Below are 19,739 nucleotides of genomic sequence, written 5' to 3' on the forward strand. Positions count from 1 at the left end.
GGGCTACCATGGTGGTGGTTGTGTGGGCTACCATGGTGGTGGTGGTGTGGACTACCATGGTGGTGGTTGTGTGGACTACCATGGTGGTGATGGTGTGGGCTACCATGGTGGTGGTGGTGTGGGCTACCATGGTGGTGATGGTGTGGGCTACCATGGTGGTGGTGGTGTGGGCTACCATGGTGGTGGTTGTGTGGACTACCATGGTGGTGGTGGTGTGGGCTACCATGGTGGTGATGGTGTGGGCTACCATGGTGGTGGTGGTGTGGGCTACCATGGTGGTGATGGTGTGGGCTACCATGGTGGTGGTGGTGTGGGCTACCATGGTGGTGATGGTGTGGGCTACCATGGTGGTGGTGGTGTGGGCTACCATGGTGGTGATGGTGTGGGCTACCATTACAATGGATGGGTTTCTCTGTTTGTTAAGTTTCACATTCCCGAAAACCTAACAGGCAAACGCCCTGGATGAGCAATGCAAACAGTGCTCATCAAACATGATCACGTAGACACTGTCAGGTGACTTACCTGGTCTAGTTTTCTGTTCTATTGTATTTGGACATGAAACCTCCATAACTAATAAACTGCTACAAACTATTTTTTTTTAAAGTTGGGTTGGTTGGCAAAGGCCTGTATTTAGTATAGATTAACGGTGGTGGTGGTGAGGGCTACCATGGTGGTGGTGGTGAGGGCTACTATGGTGGTGGGGGTGTGGGCTACCATGGTGGTGGTGGTGAGGGCTACTATGGTGGTGGGGGTGTGGGCTACCATGGTGGTGGTGGTGGTGTGGGCTACCATGGTGGTGGTGGTGTTGGCTACCATGCTGGTGGTGGTGGTGGTGGTGTGGGCTACCACGGTGGTGGTGGTGTGGGCTACCATGGTGGTGGTGGTGGTGTGGGCTACCATGGTGGTGGTGGTGGTGTGGGCTACCATGGTGGTGGTGGTGTTGGCTACCATGCTGGTGGTGGTGGTGGTGGTGTGGGCTACCACGGTGGTGGTGGTGAGGGCTACCATGGTGGTGGTGGTGAGGGCTACCATGGTGGTGGTGGTGAGGGCTACTATGGTGGTGGGGGTGTGGGCTACCATGGTGGTGGTGGTGGTGTGGGCTACCATGGTGGTGGTGGTGTTGGCTACCATGCTGGTGGTGGTGGTGGTGGTGTGGGCTACCACGGTGGTGGTGGTGTGGGCTACCATGCTGGTGGTGGTGGTGGTGGTGTGGGCTACCATGGTGGTGGTGGTGTGGGCTACCATGCTGGTGGTGGTGGTGTGGGCTACCATGCTGGTGGTGGTGGTGGTGGTGGTGGTGTGGGCTACCATGGTGGTGGTGGTGTGGGCTACCATGCTGGTGGTGGTGTTGGCTACCATGCTGGTGGTGGTGGTGTGGGCTACCGTGGTGGTGGTGGTGGTGGTGTTGGCAACCATGCTGGTGTGGGCTACCATGGTGGTGGTGGTGTTAGCTACCATGGTGGTGTGGGCTACCACATGGTGGTGTGGGCATGGTGATATGGGCTACCATGGTGGTGGTGGTGGTGGTGGTGGTGGTGGTGGGGGGCGGGCTACCATGGTGGTGGTGGTGTGGGCTACCATGGTACTGGTGTGGGCTACCATGGTGGTGGTTTGGGCTGCCATGCTGGTGGTGTGGGCTACCATGGTGGTGGTGGTGGTGTTGGCTACCGTGGTGCTGGTTTGGGCTACCATGGTGGTGGTGGTGTGGGCTACCGTTGTGGTGGTGCGGTCTACCATGGTGTTGGTGGTGGTGGTGGCTACCATGGTGGTGGTGGTGGTGGTGGTGATGTGGGCTACCGTGGTGGTGGTGTGGGCTACCATGGTGGTGGTGGTGTGGACTACCATGGTGGTGGTGTGGGCTACCGTGGTGGTGGTGTGGGCTACCATGGTGGTGGTGTGGGCTACCGTGGTGGTGGTGTGGGCTACCGTGGTGGTGGTGTGGGCTACCATGGTGGTGGTGTGGGCTACCATGGTGGTGGTGGTGTGGGCTACCATGGTGGTGGTGGTGTGGGCTACTAGTTAAATTGCAGGAAGACATGGAGTAACAGGTCAAAGGTTTAAATGTGTATTCAGTTCAAATACAAGAGGGGAGTTCCGGTTTAGCAGGTGAATGGAGAAGAAGCTCGTGGACGAAGCTCCTACGTATTAGTTAATTTGGCTAAATACTAACTTTGCGTTCCACTTTCTTACATATCATGTTTAATTGGTGAGTTCGTAAGATACCTTTTTGGTTCAAATGTCACATGACCTGAGGAGCAGAAGACCGAGCAGGCAGTTACATTTGAGCACGCTTTTCATCCAAAATTCGAGGCGGGTGGACTGAGGTAGGGAGGAGAGGTAGGGAAGGGACTAGGGGGGTTGGGTGGATGTGTTCAATGGAGGGGGATATGGTCAAATCCTTGGTGTACATTATGTACAACTTTAATAAAAATATACACAAAAAAATAAAAATACAGGAGGACATGGAGTGAAGAGTTTCAGTCACATGACTATTAACAGCGTCATTACAATGGATGGGTTTCTCTGTTTGTTAAGTTTCCCTTTCCCGAAAACCTAACAGGCAAACGCCCTGGATGAGGGATGCAAACAGTGCTCATCAAACATGATCACGTAGACACTGTCAGGTGACTTACCTGGTCTAGTTTTCTGTTCTATTGTATTTGGACATGAAACCTCCATAACTAATAAACTGCTACAAACTATTTTTTTTTAAAAGTTGGGTTGGTTAGACAGGACCGGACAGTTCCACTTTTGAGCCAGTGAGGCTATTTCTTGGTCTGCCTCAAAAATGGCCTGTGCGAACGGCACATTCAACCTGGAGAGAACCTGTTTAAAGACTTGTCTGGCAAGGGTTGGTATTAACCAGGCCCCTTGAAGCCCCTTGGGTTGGTATTAACCAGGCCCCTCGAAGCCCCTTGGGTTGGTATTAACCTGGCCCCTTGGGTTGGTATTAACCAGGCCCCTCGAAGCCCCTTGGGTTGGTATTAACCAGGCCCCTCGAAGCCCCTTGGGTTGGTATTAACCAGGCCCCTTGGGTTGGTATTAACCAGGCCCCTCGAAGCCCCTTGGGTTGGTATTAACCAGGCCCCTTGAAGCCCCTTGTGTTGGTATTAACCAGGCCCCTCGAAGCCCCTTGGGTTGGTATTAACCAGGCCCCTTGAAGCCCCTTGGGTTGGTATTAACCAGGCCCCTCGAAGCCCCTTGGGTTGGTATTAACCAGGCCCCTTGAAGCCCCTTGGGTTGGTATTAACCAGGCCCCTCGAAGCCCCTTGGGTTGGTATTAACCAGGCCCCTTGAAGCCCCTTGGGTTGGTATTAACCAGGTCCCTTGAAGCCCCTTGGGTTGGTATTAACCAGGCCCCTTGAAGCCCCTTGGGTTGGTATTAACCAGGCCCCTAGAAGCCCCTTGGGTTGGTATTAACCAGGCCCCTCGAAGCCCCTTGGGTTGGTATTAACCGGGCCCCTTGAAGCCCCTTGGGTTGGTATTAACCAGGCCCCTCGAAGCCCCTTGGGTTGGTATTAACCAGGCCCCTAGAAGCCCCTTGGGTTGGTATTAACCAGGCCCCTCGAAGCCCCTTGGATTGGTATTAACCAGGCCCCTCGAAGCCCCTTGGGTTGGTATTAACCAGGCCCCTTGAAGCCCCTTGGGTTGGTATTAACCAGGCCCCTCGAAGCCCCTTGGGTTGGTATTAACCAGGCCCCTCGAAGCCCCTTGGGTTGGTATTAACCAGGCCCCTCGAAGCCCCTTGGGTTGGTATTAACCAGGTCCCTTGAAGCCCCTTGGGTTGGTATTAACCAGGCCCCTCGAAGCCCCTTGGGTTGGTATTAACCAGGCCCCTTGAAGCCCCTTGGGTTGGTATTAACCTGGCCCCTTGAAGCCCCTTGGGTTGGTATTAACCAGGCTACCATGGTGGTGGTGGTGTGGGCTACCATGCTGGTGGTGGTGGTGTGGGCTACCATGGTGGTGGTGGTGTGGGCTACCATGGTGGTGGTGGTGTGGGCTACCATGGTGGTGGTGGTGTGGGCTACCATGGTGGTGGCTACACCCTGCTGGACCTAAAGTTACACCCTGCTGGACCTAAATCTACACCCTGCTGGACCTAAAGCTACACCCTGCTGGACCTAAAGCTACACCCTGCTGGACCTAAAGCTACACCCTGCTGGACCTAAAGCTACACCCTACTGGACCTAAAGCTACACCCTGCTGGACCTAAAGCTATGCCCTGCTGGACCTAAAGCTACACCCTGCTGGACCTAAAGCTACACCCTACTGGACCTAAAGCTACACCCTGCTGGACCTAAAGCTATGCCCTGCTGGACCTACAGCTACGCCATGCTGGACCTAAAGCTACACCCTAGTGGAACTAAAGCTACGCCCTGACGGATCTACAGCTACACCCTGCTGGAGGAAACAACTGGGCAACTTAGCATTTCCTTTAGCATTACATAGTTATAACCTGCAGACCATTTTCATACTCTAGATATATACGAATATGATTTCATTCACTCCATAGAACAAGCGGAACTTGCTAAACTGTGGTATTAAGTGATTGGACAGCAAAATCCACTTTAACAAGAGTTACCACTTTATCTGTTTAGTATTTATACTGTAGATATATGAATAATGATCATATGCTGTTCTCGTCACAGAACAAGTGGAATTAACTATACTAAAGCTGTATATAATTCACTACACTAAGGCTGTATATAATTCACTATACTACGGCTGTATATAATTCACTATACTACGGCTGTATATAATTCACTATACTACGGCTGTATATAATTCACTATACTACGGCTGTATATAATTCACTACACTACGGCTGTATATAATTCACTATACTACGGCTGTATATAATTCACTACACTAGGGCTGTATATAATTCACTATACTACGGCTGTATATAATTCACTATACTACGGCTGTATATAATTCACTATACTACGGCTGTATATAATTCACTATACTACGGCTGTATATAATTCACTACACTACGGCTGTATATAATTCACTATACTACGGCTGTATATAATTCACTATACTAGGGCTGTATATAATTCACTACGGCTGTATATAATTCACTATACTACGGCTGTATATAATTCACTATACTACGGCTGTATATAATTCACTATACTACGGCTGTATATAATTCACTACACTACGGCTGTATATAATTCACTATACTAGGGCTGTATATAATTCACTACACTAGGGCTGTATATAATTCACTACACTACGGCTGTATATAATTCACTATACTACGGCTGTATATAATTCACTACGGCTGTATATAATTCACTATACTACGGCTGTATATAATTCACTATACTACGGCTGTATATAATTCACTACGGCTGTATATAATTCACTATACTACGGCTGTATATAATTCACTATACTACGGCTGTATATAATTCACTACGGCTGTATATAATTCACTATACTACGGCTGTATATAATTCACTATACTAGGGCTGTATATAATTCACTACACTACGGCTGTATATAATTCACTACACTACGGCTGTATATAATTCACTACGGCTGTATATAATTCACTATACTACGGCTGTATATAATTCACTATACTACGGCTGTATATAATTCACTATACTACGGCTGTATATAATTCACTATACTAACTAAGGCTGTATATAATTCACTACACTACGGCTGTATATAATTCACTATACTAGGGCTGTATATAATTCACTATACTACGGCTGTATATAATTCACTACACTAAGGCTGTATATAATTCACTACACTAGGGCTGTATATAATTCACTATACTAGGGCTGTATATAATTCACTATACTAGGGCTGTATATAATTCACTATACTAAGGCTGTATATAATTCACTACACTAGGGCTGTATATAATTCACTATACTAGGGCTGTATATAATTCACTATACTAAGGCTGTATATAATTCACTACACTACGGCTGTATATAATTCACTACACTAGGGCTGTTTATAATTCACTATACTAGGGCTGTATATAATTCACTACACTACGGCTGTATATAATTCACTACACTACGGCTGTATATAATTCACTATACTACGGCTGTATATAATTCACTATACTACGGCTGTATATAATTCACTATACTACGGCTGTATATAATTCACTATACTACGGCTGTATATAATTCACTACGGCTGTATATAATTCACTACACTACGGCTGTATATAATTCACTATACTACGGCTGTATATAATTCACTATACTACGGCTGTATATAATTCACTATACTACGGCTGTATATAATTCACTATACTACGGCTGTATATAATTCACTACACTACGGCTGTATATAATTCACTATACTACGGCTGTATATAATTCACTATACTACGGCTGTATATAATTCACTACACTAAGGCTGTATATAATTCAATATACTACGGCTGTATATAATTCACTACACTACGGCTGTATATAATTCACTACACTACGGCTGTATATAATTCACTATACTACGGCTGTATATAATTCACTATACTACGGCTGTATATAATTCACTACGGCTGTATATAATTCACTACACTACGGCTGTATATAATTCACTATACTACGGCTGTATATAATTCACTATACTACGGCTGTATATAATTCACTATACTACGGCTGTATATAATTCACTACGGCTGTATATAATTCACTATACTAGGGCTGTATATAATTCACTATACTAGGGCTGTATATAATTCACTACACTACGGCTGTATATAATTCACTACGGCTGTATATAATTCACTATACTAGGGCTGTATATAATTCACTATACTACGGCTGTATATAATTCACTATACTACGGCTGTATATAATTCACTACACTAAGGCTGTATATAATTCACTATACTACGGCTGTATATAATTCACTACACTACGGCTGTATATAATTCACTATACTACGGCTGTATATAATTCACTATACTACGGCTGTATATAATTCACTACACTACGGCTGTATATAATTCACTATACTACGGCTGTATATAATTCACTATACTACGGCTGTATATAATTCACTACACTACGGCTGTATATAATTCACTACACTACGGCTGTATATAATTCACTATACTACGGCTGTATATAATTCACTATACTACGGCTGTATATAATTCACTATACTAAGGCTGTATATAATTCACTATACTAGGGCTGTATATAATTCACTACACTACGGCTGTATATAATTCACTACACTAGGGCTGTATATAATTCACTATACTACGGCTGTATATAATTCACTATACTACGGCTGTATATAATTCACTATACTAGGGCTGTATATAATTCACTATACTAGGGCTGTATATAATTCACTACGGCTGTATATAATTCACTACGGCTGTATATAATTCACTATACTACGGCTGTATATAATTCACTATACTAGGGCTGTATATAATTCACTATACTAGGGCTGTATATAATTCACTACACTACGGCTGTATATAATTCACTATACTACGGCTGTATATAATTCACTATACTACGGCTGTATATAATTCACTATACTACGGCTGTATATAATTCACTATACTACGGCTGTATATAATTCACTACGGCTGTATATAATTCACTATACTAGGGCTGTATATAATTCACTACACTACGGCTGTATATAATTCACTACACTACGGCTGTATATAATTCACTATACTAGGGCTGTATATAATTCACTATACTACGGCTGTATATAATTCACTATACTACGGCTGTATATAATTCACTATACTAGGGCTGTATATAATTCACTATACTAGGGCTGTATATAATTCACTACGGCTGTATATAATTCACTACGGCTGTATATAATTCACTATACTACGGCTGTATATAATTCACTATACTAGGGCTGTATATAATTCACTATACTAGGGCTGTATATAATTCACTACACTACGGCTGTATATAATTCACTATACTAGGGCTGTATATAATTCACTACACTACGGCTGTATATAATTCACTACACTAGGGCTGTATATAATTCACTATACTAGGGCTGTATATAATTCACTATACTACGGCTGTATATAATTCACTACACTAGGGCTGTATATAATTCACTATACTAGGGCTGTATATAATTCACTATACTACGGCTGTATATAATTCACTACACTACGGCTGTATATAATTCACTATACTACGGCTGTATATAATTCACTATACTAAGGCTGTATATAATTCACTACACTACGGCTGTATATAATTCACTACACTAGGGCTGTATATAATTCACTATACTAGGGCTGTATATAATTCACTATACTACGGCTGTATATAATTCACTACACTACGGCTGTATATAATTCACTATACTACGGCTGTATATAATTCACTACACTACGGCTGTATATAATTCACTATACTACGGCTGTATATAATTCACTATACTACGGCTGTATATAATTCACTATACTACGGCTGTATATAATTCACTATACTACGGCTGTATATAATTCACTATACTACGGCTGTATATAATTCACTACACTACGGCTGTATATAATTCACTATACTACGGCTGTATATAATTCACTATACTACGGCTGTATATAATTCACTACACTACGGCTGTATATAATTCACTACACTACGGCTGTATATAATTCACTATACTAAGGCTGTATATAATTCACTATACTACGGCTGTATATAATTCACTATACTAGGGCTGTATATAATTCACTATACTACGGCTGTATATAATTCACTATACTAGGGCTGTATATAATTCACTACACTAGGGCTGTATATAATTCACTACACTACGGCTGTATATAATTCACTATACTAGGGCTGTATATAATTCACTACACTACGGCTGTATATAATTCACTACACTAGGGCTGTATATAATTCACTATACTAGGGCTGTATATAATTCACTATACTACGGCTGTATATAATTCACTACACTACGGCTGTATATAATTCACTATACTACGGCTGTATATAATTCACTACACTACGGCTGTATATAATTCACTATACTACGGCTGTATATAATTCACTATACTACGGCTGTATATAATTCACTATACTACGGCTGTATATAATTCACTATACTACGGCTGTATATAATTCACTATACTACGGCTGTATATAATTCACTACACTACGGCTGTATATAATTCACTATACTACGGCTGTATATAATTCACTATACTACGGCTGTATATAATTCACTACACTACGGCTGTATATAATTCACTACACTACGGCTGTATATAATTCACTATACTAAGGCTGTATATAATTCACTATACTACGGCTGTATATAATTCACTATACTAGGGCTGTATATAATTCACTATACTACGGCTGTATATAATTCACTATACTAGGGCTGTATATAATTCACTACACTAGGGCTGTATATAATTCACTACACTACGGCTGTATATAATTCACTATACTAGGGCTGTATATAATTCACTACACTACGGCTGTATATAATTCACTATACTAGGGCTGTATATAATTCACTACGGCTGTATATAATTCACTATACTAGGGCTGTATATAATTCACTATACTACGGCTGTATATAATTCACTATACTAGGGCTGTATATAATTCACTACACTAGGGCTGTATATAATTCACTACACTACGGCTGTATATAATTCACTATACTAGGGCTGTATATAATTCACTACGGCTGTATATAATTCACTACACTAGGGCTGTATATAATTCACTACACTACGGCTGTATATAATTCACTATACTACGGCTGTATATAATTCACTATACTACGGCTGTATATAATTCACTATACTACGACTGTATATAATTCACTATACTACGGCTGTATATAATTCACTATACTAGGGCTGTATATAATTCACTACGGCTGTATATAATTCACTACACTACGGCTGTATATAATTCACTACACTAGGGCTGTATATAATTCACTACACTAGGGCTGTATATAATTCACTATACTACGGCTGTATATAATTCACTAGGGCTGTATATAATTCACTACACTACGGCTGTATATAATTCACTATACTACGGCTGTATATAATTCACTATACTAGGGCTGTATATAATTCACTATACTACGACTGTATATAATTCACTACGGCTGTATATAATTCACTACACTACGGCTGTATATAATTCACTATACTAGGGCTGTATATAATTCACTACGGCTGTATATAATTCACTATACTAGGGCTGTATATAATTCACTATACTACGGCTGTATATAATTCACTATACTAGGGCTGTATATAATTCACTACACTAGGGCTGTATATAATTCACTACACTACGGCTGTATATAATTCACTATACTAGGGCTGTATATAATTCACTAGGGCTGTATATAATTCACTACACTACGGCTGTATATAATTCACTATACTACGGCTGTATATAATTCACTATACTAGGGCTGTATATAATTCACTATACTACGGCTGTATATAATTCACTATACTAGGGCTGTATATAATTCACTACGGCTGTATATAATTCACTACACTAGGGCTGTATATAATTCACTACACTAGGGCTGTATATAATTCACTACACTACGGCTGTATATAATTCACTATACTAGGGCTGTATATAATTCACTAGGGCTGTATATAATTCACTACACTACGGCTGTATATAATTCACTATACTACGGCTGTATATAATTCACTATACTAGGGCTGTATATAATTCACTACGGCTGTATATAATTCACTATACTAGGGCTGTATATAATTCACTATACTACGGCTGTATATAATTCACTATACTAGGGCTGTATATAATTCACTACACTAGGGCTGTATATAATTCACTACACTACGGCTGTATATAATTCACTATACTAGGGCTGTATATAATTCACTACGGCTGTATATAATTCACTACACTAGGGCTGTATATAATTCACTATACTACGGCTGTATATAATTCACTATACTAGGGCTGTATATAATTCACTACACTAGGGCTGTATATAATTCACTATACTACGGCTGTATATAATTCACTATACTAGGGCTGTATATAATTCACTATACTAGGGCTGTATATAATTCACTACACTAGGGCTGTATATAATTCACTATACTAGGGCTGTATATAATTCACTACGGCTGTATATAATTCACTACACTAGGGCTGTATATAATTCACTATACTAGGGCTGTATATAATTCACTATACTAGGGCTGTATATAATTCACTACACTACGGCTGTATATAATTCACTATACTACGGCTGTATATAATTCACTACACTACGGCTGTATATAATTCACTACACTACGGCTGTATATAATTCACTATACTACGGCTGTATATAATTCACTATACTACGGCTGTATATAATTCACTACACTACGGCTGTATATATGTGTTGCGAAGCGAAATCCATTTTACCAGGACAAATGTTGACTTGCCTTTAATATTATTTTAAAAACCTGTTTCCTACTCAACCCTTATTTTTGTTGGCATGAAACCAAAAACATCTGTCTTTCCAATCCCATCCAGACTTCCATTAAAGCCAATTTCCACCCCCTAATATCAAACCCTGCTCGCTGAAAATTACCTTCCAACAGTTGCTATGCAACTGCACCTTCTCTGTAGAAGCTTGTCATTTACCCAGACAAACCAATATCCCAAAATAAGCCCTCCCATCTGACTGTAGGATTGCTGCAAGCTCCCTGATTGCATCTCTGCCTTGGGCTGCACACAGGAGATACTGAAGTATACTGGGGTATCAGTGCAGCCAATCTCTAACAAGTCCAAAACGTTCAGTACCCGGGTCAAAAGTTTGGACACACCTACTCATTCAAGGGTTTTTCTTTTTCTTTACATGTGAGTTCATTCTAAAGTAGGTTTATGATGTATCCTACATGACTTAATCCATTATAAATGTGAATTTATTCTAAAGTAGGTTTATGATGTTATCCTACATGACTCAATCCATTATACATGTGAGATCATTCTAAAGTAGGTTAACGATGTATCCTACATGACTTAATCCTACATGACTCAATCCATTATAAATGTGAATTTATTCTAAAGTAGGTTTATGATGTTATCCTACATGACTTAATCCTACATGACTTAATTCATTATACATGTGAGTTCATTCTAAAGTAGGTTTATGATGTATCCTACATGACTCAATCCTACATGACTCAATCCATTATACATGTGAGTTCATTCTAAAGTAGGTTTATGATGTTATCCTACATGACTCAATCCTACATGACTTAATTCATTATACATGTGAGTTCATTCTAAAGTAGGTTTATGATGTTATCCTACATGACTTAATCCATTATACATGTGAGATTATTCTAAAGTAGGTTTTTGATGTATCCTACATGACTCCATCCTACATGACTCAATCCATTATACATGTGAGATTATTCTAAAGTAGGTTTATGATGTTATCCTACATGACTCAATCCTACATGACTCAATCCTACATGACTTAATTCATTATACATGTGAGTTCATTCTAAAGTAGGTTAATGATGTATCCTACATGACTCAATCCTACATGACTCAATCCTACATGACTCAATCCTACATGACTCAATCCATTATACATGTGAGTTCATTCTAAAGTAGGTTTATGATGTTATCCTACATGACTCAATCCTACATGACTTAATTCATTATACATGTGAGTTCATTCTAAAGTAGGTTTATGATGTTATCCTACATGACTTAATCCTACATGACTCAATCCATTATACATGTGAGATCATTCTAAAGTAGGTTTATGATGTTATCCTACATGACTTAATCCTACATGACTCAATCCATTATACATGTGAGATCATTCTAAAGTAGGTTTATGATGTTATCCTACATGACTTAATCCTACATGACTTAATCCATTATACATGTGAGATCATTCTAAAGTAGGTTTATGATGTTATCCTACATGACTTAATCCTACATGACTCAATCCATTATACATGTGAGATCATTCTAAAGTAGGTTTATGATGTTATCCTACATGACTTAATCCTACATGACTTAATCCATTATACATGTGAGATCATTCTAAAGTAGGTTAATGATGTATCCTACATGACTCAATCCTACATGACTTAATCCATTATACATGTGAGTTCATTCTAAAGTAGGTTAATGATGTATCCTACATGACTTAATCCATTATAAATGTGAATTTATTCTAAAGTAGGTTTTGATGTATGCTACATGACTCAATCCTACATGACTCAATCCATTATACATGTGAGATCATTCTAAAGTAGGTTTATGATGTTATCCTACATGACTCAATCCATTATACATGTGAGATCATTCTAAAGTAGGTTTATGATGTTATCCTACATGACTTAATCCTACATGACTCAATCCATTATACATGTGAGATCATTCTAAAGTAGGTTTATGATGTTATCCTACATGACTTAATCCTACATGACTTAATCCATTATACATGTGAGATCATTCTAAAGTAGGTTCATGATGTATCCTACATGACTTAATCCTACATGACTCAATACATTATACATGTGAGTTCATTCTAAAGTAGGTTAACGATGTATCCTACATGACTCAATCCTACATGACTTAATCCATTATACATGTGAGATCATTCTAAAGTAGGTTTATGATGTTATCCTACATGACTTAATCCATTATACATGTGAGATCATTCTAAAGTAGGTTTATGATGTTATCCTACATGACTTAATTCATTATACATGTGAGATCATTCTAAAGTAGGTTCATGATGTATCCTACATGACTCAATCCATTATACATGTGAGATCATTCTAAAGTAGGTTTATGATGTATCCTACATGACTCAATCCTACATGACTTAATTCATTATACATGTGAGTTCATTCTAAAGTAGGTTTATGATGTTATCCTACATGACTTAATTCATTATACATGTGAGATCATTCTAAAGTAGGTTTATGATGTATCCTACATGACTCAATCCTACATGACTTAATTCATTATACATGTGAGTTCATTCTAAAGTAGGTTTATGATGTTATCCAGATGACTCCATCCTACATGACTTAATTCATTATACATGTGAGTTCATTCTAAAGTAGGTTAATGATGTATCCTACATGACTCAATCCTACATGACTTAATTCATTATACATGTGAGTTCATTCTAAAGTAGGTTTATGATGTTATCCTACATGACTCAATCCATTATACATGTGAGATCATTCTAAAGTAGGTTTATGATGTTATCCTACATGACTTAATCCTACATGACTTAATCCATTATACATGTGAGATCATTCTAAAGTAGGTTTATGATGTTATCCTACATGACTTAATCCTACATGACTCAATTCATTATACATGTGAGTTCATTCTAAAGTAGGTTTATGATGTTATCCTACATGACTCAATCCATTATACATGTGAGTTCATTCTAAAGTAGGTTTATGATGTTATCCTACATGACTCAATCCTACATGACTCAATCCATTATACATGTGAGTTCATTCTAAAGTAGGTTTATGATGTTATCCTACATGACTCAATCCTACATGACTTAATTCATTATACATGTGAGTTCATTCTAAAGTAGGTTTATGATGTTATCCTACATGACTTAATCCATTATACATGTGAGATCATTCTAAAGTAGGTTTATGATGTTATCCTACATGACTCCATCCTACATGACTTAATTCATTATACATGTGAGTTCATTCTAAAGTAGGTTTATGATGTTATCCTACATGACTTAATCCATTATACATGTGAGATCATTCTAAAGTAGGTTTATGATGTTATCCTACATGACTCAATCCTACATGACTCAATCCTACATGACTCAATCCTACATGACTTAATCCATTATACATGTGAGTTCATTCTAAAGTAGGTTTATGATGTTATCCTACATGACTTAATCCTACATGACTCAATCCATTATAAATGTGAGATCATTCTAAAGTAGGTTTATGATGTATCCTACATGACTTAATCCATTATAAATGTGAGATCATTCTAAAGTAGGTTCATGATGTATCCTACATGACTCAATCCTACATGACTCAATCCATTATACATGTGAGATCATTCTAAAGTAGGTTTATGATGTTATCCTACATGACTCAATCCTACATGACTCAATCCTACATGACTTAATTCATTATACATGTGAGTTCATTCTAAAGTAGGTTAATGATGTATCCTACATGACTCAACCCTACATGACTTAATTCATTATACATGTGAGATCATTCTAAAGTAGGTTTATGATGTTATCCTACATGACTTAATCCTACATGACTCAATCCATTATACATGTGAGTTCATTCTAAAGTAGGTTTATGATGTTATCCTACATGACTCAATCCATTATACATGTGAGTTCATTCTAAAGTAGGTTTATGATGTTATCCTACATGACTCCATCCTACATGACTTAATCCATTATACATGTGAGATCATTCTAAAGTAGGTTTATGATGTTATCCTACATGACTTAATCCTACATGACTTAATTCATTATACATGTGAGTTCATTCTAAAGTAGGTTTATGATGTTATCCTACATGACTCAATCCTACATGACTCAATCCATTATACATGTGAGTTCATTCTAAAGTAGGTTTATGATGTTATCCTACATGACTCAATCCTACATGACTTAATCCATTATACATGTGAGTTCATTCTAAAGTAGGTTTATGATGTTATCCTACATGACTTAATTCATTATACATGTGAGATCATTCTAAAGTAGGTTTATGATGTTATCCTACATGACTTAATCCTACATGACTCAATACATTATACATGTGAGTTCATTCTAAAGTAGGTTTATGATGTTATCCTACATGACTCAATCCTACATGACTTAATCCATTATACATGTGAGTTCATTCTAAAGTAGGTTTATGATGTTATCCTACATGACTTAATCCTACATGACTTAATCCATTATACATGTGAGATCATTCTAAAGTAGGTTTATGATGTTATCCTACATGACTCAATTCATTATAAATGTGAATTTATTCTAAAGTAGGTTTATGCAGAGCCCTATATGGAGCTATATACCTACTAAAGTATCTGACTCGCTCACACTTTTCAAAAGAGGAATTGGCACCGCTAAAGATACTTAGTTAGCTAAAGGTACTGAGCTAATACTCAGCACTTGATGACATCAAAACAATGTTTATTTCGCTCCATACTCGCTCCAAAACTCCTATGTTACAGTACAATGGGCCACATTTAAAAATACGCAGATGGTATTGGTTCCATTCCAACACTATAAAAGTGAAAGGAGATTGTGCCTTGGGGCTGATTTTTTATTTAACCAGGCAAGTCAGTTAAGAACAAATTCTTACTTTCAATGACGGCCTAGGAACAGTGGGGTTAACTGCCTTGTTCAGGGGCAGAACAACAGATTTGTAAATTGTCAGCTCGGGGGTTTGAACTTGCAACCTTCCGGTTATTAGTCCAACGCTCTAACCACTAGGCTACCCTGCTGCCCCTCCACTCTAACCACTAGGCTACCCTGCCACCTCTACACTCTAACCACTAGGCTACCCTGCCACCTCTACACTCTAACCACTAGGCTACCCTGCCACCTCTACACTCTAACCACTAGGCTACCCTGCCACCTCTACACTCTAACCACTAGGCTACCCTGCCGCCTCTACACTCTAAGCACTAGGCTACCCTGCCGCCTCTACACTCTAACCACTAGGCTACCCTGCCGCCTCTACACTCTAACCACTAGGCTACCCTGCCACCTCTACACTCTAACCACTAGGCTACCCTGCCGCCTCTACACTCTAACCACTAGGCTACCCTGCTGCCCCTCCACTCTAACCACTAGGCTACCCTGCCACCTCTACACTCTAACCTCTAGGCTACCCTGCCGCCTCTACACTCTAACCACTAGGCTACCCTGCCGCCTCTACACTCTAACCACTAGGCTACCCTGCTGCCCCTCCACTCTAACCACTAGGCTACCCTGCCACCTCTACACTCTAACCACTAGGCTACCCTGCCACCTCTACACTCTAACCACTAGGCTACCCTTCCACCTCTACACTCTAACCACTAGGCTACCCTGCTGCCCCTCCACTCTAACCACTAAGCTACCCTGCCGCCTCTACACTCTAACCACTAGGCTACCCTGCCGTCCCTACACTCTAACCACTAGGCTACCCTGCCGTCCCTACACTCTAACCACTAGGCTACCCTGCCGTCCCTACACTCTAACCACTAGGCTACCCTGCCGTCCCTACACTCTAACCACTAGGCTACCCTGCCGCCTATACACTCTAACCACTAGGCTACCCTGCCACCTCTACACTCTAACCACTAGGCTACCCTGCCGCCTCTACACTCTAACCACTAGGCTACCCTGCCGCCTCTACACTCTAACCACTAGGCTACCCTGCCGCCTCTACACTCTAACCACTAGGCTACCCTGCTGCCCCTCCACTCTAACCACTAGGCTACCCTGCCGCCTCTACACTCTAACCACTAGGCTACCCTGCTGCCCCTCCACTCTAACCACTAAGCTACCCTGCTGCCCCTACACTCTAACCACTAGGCTACCCTGCCACCTCTACACTCTAACCACTAGGCTACCCTGCTGCCCCTCCACTCTAACCACTAGGCTACCCTGCCGCCTCTACACTCTAACCACTAGGCTACCCTGCCGCCTCTACACTCTAACCACTAGGCTACTCTGCCGCCTCTACACTCTAACCACTAGGCTACCCTGCTGCCCCTCCACTCTAACCACTAGGCTACCCTGCCGCCTCTACACTCTAACCACTAGGCTACCCTGCCGCCTCTACACTCTAACCACTAGGCTACCCTGCCGCCTCTACACTCTAACCACTAGGCTACCCTGCCACCTCTACACTCTAACCACTAGGCTACCCTGCCGCCTCTACACTCTAAGCACTAGGCTACCCTGCCGCCTCTACACTCTAACCACTAGGCTACCCTGCTGCCCCTCCACTCTAACCACTAGGCTACCCTGCCGCCTCTACACTCTAAGCACTAGGCTACCCTGCCGCCTCTACACTCTAACCACTAGGCTACCCTGCTGCCCCTCCACTCTAACCACTAGGCTACCCTGCCGCCTCTACACTCTAACCACTAGGCTACCCTGCCGCCTCTACACTCTAACCACTAGGCTACCCTGCCGCCCCTCCACTCTAACCACTAGGCTACCCTGCCACCTCTACACTCTAACCACTAGGCTACCCTGCCGCCCCTACACTCTAACCACTAGGCTACCCTGCCACCTCTACACTCTAACCACTAGGCTACCCTGCCGCCCCTCCACTCTAACCACTAGGCTACCCTGCCACCTCTACACTCTAACCACTAGGCTACCCTGCCACCCTACACTCTAACCACTAGGCTACCCTGCCGCCCCTCCACTCTAACCACTAGGCTACCCTGCCACCTCTACACTCTAACCACTAGGCTACCCTGCCGTCCCTACACTCTAACCACTAGGCTACCCTGCCGTCCCTACACTCTAACCACTAGGCTACCCTGCCGCCTCGACACTCTAACCACTAGGCTACCCTGCCACCTCTACACTCTAACCACTAGGCTACCCTGCCGCCCCTCCACTCTAACCACTAGGCTACCCTGCCACCTCTACACTCTAACCACTAGGCTACCCTGCCGTCCCTACACTCTAACCACTAGGCTACCCTGCTGCCCCTCCACTCTAACCACTAGGCTACCCTGCCGCCTCTACACTCTAACCACTAGGCTACCCTGCCGCCTCGACACTCTAACCACTAGGCTACCCTGCCACCTCTACACTCTAACCACTAGGCTACCCTGCCGCCTCGACACTCTAACCACTAGGCTACCCTGCCACCTCTACACTCTAACCACTAGGCTACCCTGCCGCCCCTCCACTCTAACCACTAGGCTACCCTGCCACCTCTACACTCTAACCACTAGGCTACCCTGCCGTCCCTACACTCTAACCACTAGGCTACCCTGCCACCTCTACACTCTAACCACTAGGCTACCCTGCCGCCCCTCCACTCTAACCACTAGGCTACCCTGCCACCTCTACACTCTAACCACTAGGCTACCCTGCCGTCCCTACACTCTAACCACTAGGCTACCCTGCCGTCCCTACACTCTAACCACTAGGCTACCCTGCCACCTCTACACTCTAACCACTAGGCTACCCTGCCGTCCCTACACTCTAACCACTAGGCTACCCTGCCGTCCCTACACTCTAACCACTAGGCTACCCGGCCGCCTCGACACTCTAACCACTAGGCTACCCTGCCACCTCTACACTCTAACCACTAGGCTACCCTGCCGCCCCTCCACTCTAACCACTAGGCTACCCTGCCACCTCTACACTCTAACCACTAGGCTACCCTGCCGTCCCTACACTCTAACCACTAGGCTACCCTGCCGCCCCTCCACTCTAACCACTAGGCTACCCTGCCACCTCTACACTCTAACCACTAGGCTACCCTGCCGTCCCTACACTCTAACCACTAGGCTGCCCTGCCACCTCTACACTCTAACCACTAGGCTACCCTGCCGCCTCGACACTCTAACCACTAGGCTACCCTGCCACCTCTACACTCTAACCACTAGGCTACCCTGCCGCCCCTCCACTCTAACCACTAGGCTAGGCCAGCCTCCTTCTCTTGATAAGATTGTACGCCACCAACCTCCATCAGGCATCAA

General features: G+C 42.0%; 1 long non-coding RNA gene across 6 annotated transcripts; it reads right to left on the bottom strand.

Moving 5' to 3' along the window:
- Window positions 1–16,908: 16,908 nt before the first annotated feature.
- LOC127919058 (uncharacterized) lies at window positions 16,909–19,615 on the bottom strand. Of its 6 annotated transcripts, none has more exons than XR_008101785.1 (5): window positions 19,330–19,615; window positions 18,901–19,098; window positions 18,604–18,768; window positions 17,615–18,373; window positions 16,909–17,515 (listed from the first exon to the last, which is right to left on the bottom strand). It is a non-coding gene; the product is annotated as an uncharacterized LOC127919058 (long non-coding RNA). The 6 variants fall into 6 exon arrangements; XR_008101783.1 differs by lacking the exon at window positions 19,330–19,615 and having other exon boundaries at window positions 18,901–18,966; window positions 19,033–19,299; XR_008101782.1 differs by lacking the exon at window positions 19,330–19,615 and having other exon boundaries at window positions 19,033–19,299.
- Between the last annotated feature and the right edge of the window lie 124 nt (window positions 19,616–19,739).

This window comes from Oncorhynchus keta, unplaced genomic scaffold (genome assembly GCF_023373465.1).
Source record: "Oncorhynchus keta strain PuntledgeMale-10-30-2019 unplaced genomic scaffold, Oket_V2 Un_contig_15594_pilon_pilon, whole genome shotgun sequence".
NCBI classification, from domain to species: domain Eukaryota; kingdom Metazoa; phylum Chordata; class Actinopteri; order Salmoniformes; family Salmonidae; genus Oncorhynchus; species Oncorhynchus keta.